Source organism: Hyperolius riggenbachi, chromosome 5, assembly GCF_040937935.1.
Source record: "Hyperolius riggenbachi isolate aHypRig1 chromosome 5, aHypRig1.pri, whole genome shotgun sequence".
Classification (NCBI taxonomy): domain Eukaryota; kingdom Metazoa; phylum Chordata; class Amphibia; order Anura; family Hyperoliidae; genus Hyperolius; species Hyperolius riggenbachi.
In genome coordinates, this window is record NC_090650.1 from 93619140 (window position 1) to 93628022 (window position 8883).

The following is an 8883-nucleotide window of genomic DNA, read 5'->3' on the forward strand; positions in this document are numbered from 1 at the left end:
ACACCAAAACCGCTAGCAGATCCGCAATACGCTAGCGGTTTTGGGAGCTGATTTCAGAGCGATTCTAGGTATGTTTAGAGAGGTTTTCTAAACATACCTATCGGTTTTGCGTGCGTTTTTGTGTAGCAGATTACACATATTGTTACAGTAAAAGCTGTTACTGAACAGCTACTGTAACAAAAATGCCTGGCAAACCGCTCTGAAAACAAAAATGCCTGGCAAACCGCTCTGAACTAGCGTTTTTCAGAGCGGTTTGCGGTTTTCCTATACTTTACATTGAGGACGAAACGCTTCCGAAAACCGCAAACGCGCAGCAGGAGGCGCGTTTGCGGCTTGGCAAAAACCGCAAACCGCCGGTGTGCACCATCCCATTGCAATACATTAGACAGGCGTTTTTAGAGGCGGATGCGGCAGGCGGATCGCTCCAAAAACCGCTCGGTGTGCACTGGGCCTAAGGCTTTGTTCACATTGGCAAATGCGGATGGCCGTGCGTTTGGAACGCAGCGCGTACGAACGCACACTATCCGCGTTTGTATGCGTTGATGATCGCTGCGCGTTTTGGGAAAAAAAATGCTTGCAGCATGCGTTCCTGGACCACACAGGTCCGGAACGCATGCAGTGTGAACATCAAACAGTGCAGTCTATGCACTGTCTAATGCCGTGCGTGTCGGCCTCCTGCACACATTCCCGAAACGCGGATGGGAACGCATGCAGTGTGTAAGTGGTCATTTTGATTTCATAGGGCTCTATTCACAATTACACATGCGGGAAGAGATTTTTTTTACCACTATATTACCGCCAGTGATAATTTCCGCCAGGGGCGTCGCTAGCCCTGTTTTGGGGTGGCACGTGCCCCCAATCTGTTCTGGGGTGCCACGGATCTCAGCGGCTCCCTCCAGCCGCCGCCGTGTCACTCAGACCTCAGGATCAGGCGGCGAGCCGGCGACCAATCGTGCGGGCGCTAGGACCCAGCGCCCGCACTGATATGCAGAAGTGACATCACTTCCGCATATAGAGCGGGTGCGTCCAGCTCCCGCTCGTACAACTGGTCGGGTCGCCGTTGATCCTGAGGTCTGCTGAGAGGTAGGGGGGAGCGGCGGCAGCTAGAGGGGGGCCTCCCTGTCATGCACTCACTCCCTAAAGGGGCTCCCTGGCACTCACTCACTCCCTAAAGGGGCCCCCTGTCACTCATTCACTCCCTAAAGGGCCTCCCTGTCACTCACTCACTCACTCCCTAAAGGGCCTCCCTGTCACTCACTCACTTCCTAAAGGGGCTCCCTGGCACTAACTCACTCCCTAAAGGGGCTCCCTGGCACTCACTCACTTCCTAAAGGGGCTCCCTGTCACTCATTCACTCCCTAAAGGGCCTCCCCGTCACTCATTCACTCCCTAAAGGGGCTCCCTGGCACTCACTCACTCCCTAAAGGGGCTCCCTGGCACTCACTCACTTCCTAAAGGGGCTCCCTGGCACTCACTCCCTAAAGGGGCTCCCTGTCACTCACTCACTGCCTAAAGGGGCTCCCTGGCACTCACTCACTGCCTAAAGGGGCTCCCTGGCACTCACTCACTGCCTAAAGGGGCTCCCTGGCACTCACTCACTCCCTAAAGGGGCTCCCTGGCACTCACTCCCTAAAGGGGCTCCCTGGCACTCACTCACTCCCTAAAGGGCCTCCCTGTCACTCACTCACTCACTCCCTAAAGGGCCTCCCTGTCACTCACTTACTCCCTAAAGGGCCTCCCTGTCACTCACTCACTCCCTAAAGGGGCTCCCTGGCACTCACTCACTTCCTAAAGGGGCTCCCTGGCACTCACTCCCTAAAGGGGCTCCCTGTCACTCACTCACTGTCTAAAGGGGCTCCCTGGCACTCACTCACTGCCTAAAGGGGCTCCCTGGCACTCACTCACTGCCTAAAGGGGCTCCCTGGCACTCACTCACTCCCTAAAGGGGCTCCCTGGCACTCACTCCCTAAAGGGCCTCCCTGTCACTCACTCACTCCCTAAAGGGCCTCCCTGTCACTCACTCACTCCCTAAAGGGCCTCCCTGTCACTCACTCACTCCCTAAAGGGCCTCCCTGTCACTCACTCACTCCCTAAAGGGCCTCCCTGTCACTCACTCACTCCCCAAAGGGCCTCCCTGTCACTCACTCACTGCCTAAAGGGGCTCCCTGGCACTCACTCACTGCCTAAAGGGGCTCCCTGGCACTCACTCACTGCCTAAAGGGCCTCACTGTCACTCACTCACTACCTAAAGGGCCTCCCTGTCACTTACTCACTTCCTAAAGGGGCTCCCTGTCACTCACTGCCTAAAGGGGCTCCCTGGCACTCACTCACTACCTAAAGAGCCTCCCTGTCACTCACTCACTGCCTAAAGGGGCTCCCTGTCACTCACTCACTGCCTAAAGGGGCTCCCTGTCACTCACTCACTGCCTAAAGGGGCTCCCTGGCACTCACTCACTGCCTAAAGGGGCTCCCTGTCACTCACTCACTGCCTAAAGGGGCTCCCTGGCACTCACTCACTGCCTAAAGGGGCTCCCTGGCACTCACTCACTGCCTAAAGGGGCTCCCTGGCACTCACTCACTGCCTAAAGGGGCTCCCTGGCACTCACTCACTCCCTAAAGGGGCTCCCTGGCACTCACTCCCTAAAGGGGCTCCCTGGCACTCACTCACTCCCTAAAGGGGCTCCCTGGCACTCACTCCCTAAAGGGGCTCCCTGGCACTCACTCACTCCCTAAAGGGCCTCACTGTCACTCACTCACTCCCTAAAGGGCCTCCCTGTCACTCACTCACTCCCTAAAGGGCCTCCCTGTCACTCACTCACTCCCTAAAGGGCCTCCCCGTTACTCACTCACTCCCTAAAGGGCCTCCCTGGCACTCACTCACTGCCTAAAGGGGCTCCCTGGCACTCACTCACTGCCTAAAGGGGCTCCCTGGCACTCACTCACTGCCTAAAGGGCCTCACTGTCACTCACTCACTACCTAAAGGGCCTCCCTGTCACTCACTCACTTCCTAAAGGGGCTCCCTGTCACTCACTGCCTAAAGGGGCTCCCTGGCACTCACTCACTACCTAAAGGGCCTCCCTGTCACTCACTCACTGCCTAAAGGGGCTCCCTGTCACTCACTCACTGCCTAAAGGGGCTCCCTGTCACTCACTCACTGCCTAAAGGGGCTCCCTGTCACTCACTCACTGCCTAAAGGGACTCCCTGGCGCTCACTCACTGCCTAAAGGGGCTCCCTGGCACTCACTCACTGCCTGAAGGGGCTCTCTGGCACTCACTCACTACCTAAAGGGGCTCCCTGTCACTCACTATCGGGGTCCCTGTCACTCACTACCTAACTGGAGGCGCCTGTCACTCACTAGCTAACCTGGGAGTCCCTGTCAATCACTACCTAACTTGGGGGGCTACCATATTAAGGGGGCATTCTGCCTATTTATGTGAAATGCTGTCTATTTATGTGCCTCATGACTGCTGAATTTGTCTTGTTGGGAGCCTTATGATTTGTTGGGGGCCTCAAGATTGCTGAATTTGTCTTGTTGGGGGCCTCATGATTTGTTGGAGGCCTCATGATTGCTGAATTTGTCTTGTTGGGGGCCTCATGATTGCTGAATTTGTCTTGTTGGGGGCCTCATGATTTGTTGGGGGCCTCATGATTGCTGAATTTGTCTTGTTGGGGGTCACATGATTGCTAACTGCGAGACTATGGGAAAAGCTGAATCCTTATCATATGAGACAATAGCATTCAACCTACTTTTTTAGCGTTTTAAAACAGAAAATAAATCTGGGAGGTTCTAAAAAATTGAATACATTTTTCAGGAGTAGGATGGATGAAATTGTTTATCTTCACAGTTTATTTTCAACTTGGATTTTCCATAATGTTCACGTATGAGTTAAAACGTTTGTACAGTATTTAGTTTAAATTGCTGTTGCCACTTTGCGATAGATAAGTGACTTTTGGGTTGCAGTTTGGGCACTCGGCCTCCAAAAGGTTTGCCACCACTGTCATAATCTAATGTCCCACCATTGCTAGGTTCATGTAAATTTGTCTCCACCCGTTACCACACCTATATTCTGGTCCATGGCCCACCCATTTTTCGGTGCGGCGCGATAAGCACACCGCACAACGTGATCCTCATATTTTTGGCACGCTAGCTGCAGTGTGCTGAATTCTGCTGCCTACAGTATGTACAGTATACGCTGTTCTCTAGTGCCTGCACTGTGTGCTGATTTACCTCCAGTGTGTACAGTGTAAGGTGTTGCTCTGTGCCTTTACTGATTGCAAACCAGCTGTATTGTATGCTGATCCCTGCTACTTTCAGTATGTACAGTATTAGCTGTAAACAGGGCCGGCCTGCTCATGAGGCGGGGTGAAACTTTTGCCTCAGGCGGCAAATTTCCAGGGGCGGCACCCGCCCGTCCGTGTGTGAGTGGAGCCGGCCGCCGAGCTGGAGGGGTAGCTGGCAGGACGGGGGTATTGGGCCAGCGGCGGGGAGGGGGGTCGGACCCCCCCCCCCTCCCTCGCCTGGGTCCCCCGTCCTCCGCTCCCCTCCAGCCTTAAATAGAAGCAGCCGCTATGTGTTAGAGGAACGGGCGGGGAGGACTCACCTCTTCCTCGTTCCAGCGTGCGCTCCACTGACGTCACTTCCTGCAACGCTGCAGGAAGTGACGTCAATGGAGCGCACGCTGGGAAGAGGTGAGTGTCCTCCCCGCCCGCCGCTGGCCCAATACCCCCGTCCTGCCAGCTACCCCTCCAGCTCGGCGCCCCCCCCCCCTATGGGGGGGGGGGGGGGGCGGCGGCGGTGGCAATTTTTAAAAAATTTGCCTCAGGCGGCAAAAAGTCTAGGGCCGGCCCTGGCTGTAAAGCCTGGTACACACATACAATTTTGATTAGCCAATTTTAGCTCTGTTCATAAAATTCATTGTCTGTTGGCCCACTTACTGCACGGGGGTGGTAAAATTGGGGGTCAGTGATTGACCAATCAAAATTGTATGTGCGTATACATCTTTGATCTATGCCTATACTGATTGTAAATTATCCAAATAAAGGACAGGGGGCTCCATCCAATATTTCGATGGGCAGGCCCGTTATCTGTAGCTTACACCGCTGCTAAGTTCATGTAAATTTGGCCCCACCCATGGCCACGCCCACTCACATCATGGCCACGTCCATTTTATGCCGCGGCGCGCTGCGCGCTGCGCGCGACGCATATACCTCCCCGCCTGGTGCCCACAGGTGCCCCCGATCTCCAAGGACCCTAGAAACGCCCCTGATTTCCACATTTTTTCCACATTCACTAAAAATGTTCCGAATGTTTCCCGCATGCGGGAACAATGCGTAAACGAATTTGGGAGGCATGCGTAATCACCAAGTACTAGTAGGTGATAAAAAAATCGATAGTTAAGTCAGAAATACGACTCCCCTTTTTTTGTGAATTTTGATTTATTTATTAGGCCCAGTGCACACCAAAACCTCTAGCAGGTCCACAAAATGCTAGCGGTTTTTGGAGCTGATTTCAGAGCGATTCTAGGCATGTTTAGAGATGTTTTCTAAACATGCCTAGCGGTTTTGGGTGCGTTTTTGGGTAGCAGATTACAAATTTAGTTATAGTAAAAGCTGTTACTGAACAGCTTCTTTAACAAAAACGCCTGGCAAACAGCTCTGATCTAGTGTTTTTCAGAGCGGTTTGCATTTTTCCTATACTTTACATTGAGGACGAAACACTTCAGAAAACCGCAAATGTGCCGCAGGAGGCACGTTTGCGGTTTGGAAAAAACCTAAAACTGCTGGTGTGCACCATTCCATTGAAATACATTAGCCAAGCGTTTTTACAGGTGGATGCGGCCAAGGGATCGCACCTAGTGCTGGTGTGCACTGGGCCTTACTGACTTTTGTGGACGTTTACCGCATTTTTTACGCATGCGGGTAAACAATGCGTACAATTTTACGCATGCGGTAAATAATCATGCGTAAAAATTTGTGAATGTCAAGATGGTCTTTTTTCAGTCTGGAATTTACCGCAAGTGCTTTTCTGCACGGAAAATGATTGTGAATAGAGCCCATTGAAGTTAGGCCTCTTTTCCATGGACTGTTGAAATGCCTCTCAAACTCTCACAACTGCTCACTGCTGCCTGAGGCCTCTTTTCCACGGACTGTTGAGCTGTGTGCTCAGCAAGCAGTTACCAGGCAGCAACAAGCAATTACCAGGCAGCAGTGAGTAATTGTTGGTTTGAGAGGCATTGCACTGCCTATGAACAGTCCGTGGAAAAGAGGCCTAAGATTGACTTGGAGTTACGTTGTGTTGTTTAAAGGGAACCAGAGACGAAGCACCCTCATGTATTTTACCATATACAGTATATCAGTGGGAACATTAGAGAAAACACCTACCCTGCTCTCTGTTTCATTATTTACTGCTTTTTATCACCCCTGATAAAACCCCAGACTGAGCATTCAGTCTGGCTTTGTTCAGGAATCTTTATGTCTGTCTTCTGAGCTGTCTTTTCAAGTCCAAGCCTGCCCCCCTTGTGGCTCTGCTCAGGAATCATTATAGCTGAGTCAATGGGCTCTATTCTCAAAGAGCCAAATTTTCCACAAAATGTTACCGCTATTTTCCCGCCAGCGGTAAACTCCGCATTTTTCCACATTCACTAATATTTTCCGCATGCGGGAAAAAAGATGCGGAAACAGCCATTATTCATGCGGGAATGATGCGGTAAAAAGGTCGCATGAAAAAGTGTATAAAAAAAAAGAAGTTAAAATCCAGCAAGCACAGCCCTTAAGCCTCCACACTTCATTAAAGTCAATGGGATGCGGAATATATCACCTACTACTTGTAGGTGATAAAAAATCGGTAATTAACGACGAAATGATGCGCCTGAACATTTTTGAGAATTGATCTTTTATTGTGGAAAATACCGACTTTTGCAGAAATTTTTCCGCATGAATCCCGCACTTTTACCACACTTTTCCGCATGCGGAAAAAACATGCGTAATACTTTGAGAATTCCAACTTGACGGTATTTTGGGTGCAAACTTCCCGCATGTACTTTAACGCATGCGGAAAGTCTTTGAGAATAGAGCCCATTATAGCAAAGCCAGACTGAATGCTCAGTCGGGGATATTATCTGGGCTGATAAGAAGCAATCTGAACAGCAAATAATGAAACGGAGAGCAGGGTAGGTGTTTTCTCTAATGCTGGATACACACGGTGCGTTCCCGCACTCAATGCGCCGCTCGATTCCTGTCGATTCGCGTCGACTCAATTATTTCTGACATGTCCGATTCGCGTTTCGATGGATCATTAGGTTGATTTGGCATACTTTACATGTGAATCGACCTAACAATCATCGAAATGCTCGGAAATAATCGAGTGCGGTAACGCACCGTGTATATCCAGCATAATGTTCCCACTGATATATATGGTAAAATACATAAGGGTGCTTCGTCTCTGGTTCACTTTAAGGCCTCTTTTCCACAAACTGTTTCTAGGCAGTGAAATGCCTCTCAAACTCTCACAATTGCTCACTGCTGCCTGATAACTGCTCACTGCTGCCTGGCAACTGCTTGCTGAGCACACAGCTCAACAGTTCGTGGAAAAGAGGCCTAAGGGTACGTACAGACATACGATAACGATCGTTCGTTCTGAACGACGAACGATGTTAAAGGAGGTATCGGCCGATGATCGTTTGAAGAAAGGCTACTTTGAACATCGTTCGTGTACGAACGATCTTGGAACGAGCGTTGCGTGCGCAACATGATTTATAAACTGATTTCAAACACAAGTGTCAAAAAGAACTGTTTGAGCATGTGCAAAGCTTTGAGAACGAACGATCAACGACCGATCGTTGTACAGACATTACTTTTTGAACGATGGTCGTTGGAAAAGATCTGGCAGAATGGATCGTTCTTTACCAACGACATATCTCGTTGGTCGGTCGTTTTAACGATCGTTCGTGCACTTTTTACGAACGATCGTCGGGCAATGCCGTCGGTAACAATCGTTTTAAACGACTATAGTCGCATGTCTGTACGCACCCTAAGTGTTCCTTTTATTTATTTATTTTTTAGGGCCTCTTTTCCACGGACTGTTGATAGGCAGTGAAATGCCTCAAACTCTCACAACTGCTCACTGCTGCCTGGTAACTGCTTGCTGTGCACACAGCTCAACTGTCCATGGAAAAGAGGCCTTACAGGGTGTGAGTGTTTTTTTCCCTACCCCTTTTAAACAATTCAAATTGCCTGGCTGTTCTGCTGATCCTCTAATACACTTAGGCCTATTTTCCACAAGCAGTTGATAGGCAGTGAATAGCCTCTCAAACTCTCACAACTGCTTGCTGCTGCCTGGTAACTGCTCACTGCTGCCTGGCAACTGTTCGCTGAGCACACAGTTCAACTGCTCGTGGAAAAGAGGCCTGAGCCCGTTTCCACTTGTGCAACGGGATTTCGACGGGAAAATCGCGGCAACGAATCCGCATGCTTTTGCAGTTTCATTGTCGTTTCTATGTGGATTTTCACGCGGAATCGCTCGCGGTTTGTGCAACGCGATTTTAACCATGTCACTGCCGGCAAGTATTGACATGGGTTTTTAAATGGAAAAGCCGGGAAAACCGCAAGACTAAAATGCCTGCGGTTTTCCTATTTAGTTACATTACCGACGAATCGCGTGCGGGTGTGCGGCGTGTGAATTCTGATGGGTCTGCCGTGCAGATTTTTTCTGCATGACAAACCGCACAGAATCCCGCACAAGTGGAAACAGTCCCATCCACTTGTATTGTCTATGCGAATCTGCATGCAGGAAACACATGCAGATTCGCTGTAGTGGAAACGGGCCCTAAAGGTGCGTACACACATGCGACTATAGTCGTTTGTAACGATCGTTCCCCGATCT